The 2,829-nt window shown below is 48.5% G+C and overlaps 1 pseudogene; it reads left to right on the top strand.

The window, feature by feature from the left end:
• The first annotated feature begins 2,217 nt into the window (after positions 1 to 2,217).
• On the top strand, positions 2,218 to 2,426 carry LOC113832027 (annotated as a pseudogene).
• The last annotated feature ends 403 nt before the right edge of the window (positions 2,427 to 2,829 follow it).

The raw sequence follows: 2,829 nt of genomic DNA, 5'->3' as shown, positions 1-2,829 counted from the left end.
AGATTGCTGCACATGGGTTGACCTGAGATACAGGACCAGAGTCACAAAGCTTCTCTGGAGGGGTTCCTCGGGACCCCATCCCTCTGAGAGGAGGGGTTATTGATGCCATAACATCCCCAAAAAGATGGGAGCCAAGAGCATTTCTCTTCTGGCTCAGGCCTCTGTGGCCTGCTGATCACAGAAGACAATCCTCTAGGAAATTAGTCACTTCACTTATTGCTGTAACAAAATGCCTGACAGGAGCAATTCAAGACTAAATGGTTTATTTTGGCCTGCAATTGGTGGAGGATACAGTCCCTCATGGTGGGAAAGCATGACAGCAGAAATGTGAGGTGGCTGATCACCATTTGTATCTGAAGTCAAGAGGGAGAGAGAGACAGAGAGAGGGAGGGAGAGGGAGAGGAGAGGAGAGGAGAGGAAGGGAGGGAGAGAGAGGGAGGGAGGGAGGGAGGGAGGGAGGGAGGAGGGAGGGAGGGAGGGATGAGGAGAGGGAGAGGGGGAGAGAGGGAGAGGGAGAGGAATGTCTTGCATTCTCCTCTTTTCCATCTTTAGTCTGGGATTCTAGTGCCCCAGATGGTATCACCCACATTCAGAGTCTCCTGAAATGGTTTCACAGATACACCCAAACTATGTCTTATAGGTGATTCCAAGCCTGTTGTAGAATATTATTTTAAGGTGTGTTACTTTTGTTTATGCTCCGGAACATTTGTTTAATGACGCAGAGATGTATTTGATTAAATAAGATTCACCTGTAGTCAGGAGGCTGAGTCAGCAACTAGCTGACAGGAAGTGGTAAGGAGGGGTCAGATGGAGAGGGATTTTAAGTAGGGGAGAGGGGAAGGGGGGGCTTTTGGAAGGAGAAGAGGTGAGCTGCTTGCTATTCAGCCTCTCTGGGGAGCAGAATCCCACCTCAACCTTTGAATTTTGAGTTCTTTAGAGGGGCAGAGATTTATGTAAATTCCCTTCCTAGCTTTGAAAGAGTCTAGTGCCTGAGGGAACAAAATTCCTTCAGGCTGTAGCTCTTGAGGCCTAACCTACCCGCAGCTGATAGTGGCAGAGTTGCAGTTCTTGACAGCTGTGGCTTAAAAATTAGCAACATAGGTAACAAGGAGGATCCTAAGAGGGACACATGGATCACCCTGGGAAGAGAAATTAGATGATATCTACAGGTGGTAAGGGGAAGAGGAACGGGGGATTAGAACAGGAGGGAATGAGGTGGCCTAGGTGGGGATGGATGCAGTAGAAGAGCAGTGAAAAAGATACCTTAAAAGAGAGCCACTATGGGCTTAGAGAGAAACCTAGTGCTAGGGTAACTCCCAAGAATTTACAAGGAGGACCCCAATGAAGACTCTTAGCAATAGTAGAGAGGATGCCTGAACTGGCCTACCCCTGTAATCAGATTGATGAATACCCCAACTATCATCGCAGGGCCCTCATCCAGTAATTGATGGAACCAGACACAGAGATCTACAACCAAGAACCAGGCCGAGCTCCGGGAATCCAGGGGAAGAGAGGGAGGAGGGAAAATATGAGCAAGGGAGGTCAAGATCATAATGGAGAAATCTATAGAGACAGCAGAACCAAGCTCCTGGAAACCCATGAACTCTAGACCTACAACTGTGGAGACTCCAGGGGACCGAACTAGGTCCTTCATATATGGGATACAGTTGTGAATCTTAGACTATCAGAGGGGCCCCTGGCAGTAGGAACACGATACAAACCTGGTACGTGAGCTAGCTTGTTGGAGCCCATTCCCTATGGTGGGATGCTGTGCTCGATCCTAATGCATGACAGAGAGGCCTGGCCCTGCCCCAACCTACTGTGCCAGACTACGTTGATTCCTCATGGGAGCCCTTACCTGTGAGGAGGAGTGGACTGGGGGTGGGCTAGGGAGGTAAGGAAGGGTGGGAAGAGGTGATAGGCAGAGGAAGGAGGCAGGGGGAAAAATACCCAAAAAAATTATTAAAAAACTCAGCAGCAATTTAAAAAGAGGACAACACAAGTGCAGTCAACTTTCCAATGAAGACTGACTCCATACCTGTAGACACCACATCTGATCATCATCTTAGAGAGGGTGTGGCTCCTCTGAGGGAGCTGTTTATGAAGGCACACATATTTGTCTGCTGGGAGAAACAAAGACCTGGCTCTCAGACCTCTGTGCCTAAACTGACCATGTGGTGGTTTGAACGAGAATGGCAACATAGGCTCATATGTTGGGACGCTTCTTGGCCTTTTGGCTAAGATCAAGTGTAGTGTCTGTTCTTAGCAGTTTAATATCTGATATGCCCTCCATCCTCTTTCCCTCTTAGTGTGTACATCTCAAAGCCCAGACAGTGATGGTCTTGAGCTTCTGTCTATAGATAAGTTGCATTCTGCCCTCAGTATCCTTTGTGCTTTTCCAGCATCACCATTCTTATCTAGTCTATGGTCCCCTAGGAGATCCTAGCCTCTCTCCTCCTCCCCTGTGAGACTTGAACCTCCTATTTTTCTTGCAACACTTCACCTACAGCTCAACACTGATTCCTTTTCTGGTTGTGGAGCACAAAGCACAAGAATGGAGACTGATGGAGTCGAGCAGTCCCTGGACAGTAGCTACCTGCTATGCTAACTTCATGGTGCTGAATTCTACCTGATTCACTAGTGACAAGGAGGTGTCCATGATGCCACTTCTTCCTCATCTCCATGGGCCAGGCCAGCTCAGCTTCCCCGTGGTTTGCAATGGGCTTCGCTGGGCTTCCTCCCCTCCACTTTGCTACCTTCTCTGAGTCACTCCATTTACTGCCCATGTACATGTGTTCACAGGCACAAAGGAAGTTCTGTCACATGTAT

Source organism: Cricetulus griseus, chromosome 2 (genome assembly GCF_003668045.3).
Source record: "Cricetulus griseus strain 17A/GY chromosome 2, alternate assembly CriGri-PICRH-1.0, whole genome shotgun sequence".
NCBI lineage: Eukaryota > Metazoa > Chordata > Mammalia > Rodentia > Cricetidae > Cricetulus > Cricetulus griseus.
The sequence above is the reverse complement of the archived record's forward strand: the minus strand, read 5'-3'. Positions and strand labels throughout refer to the sequence as shown.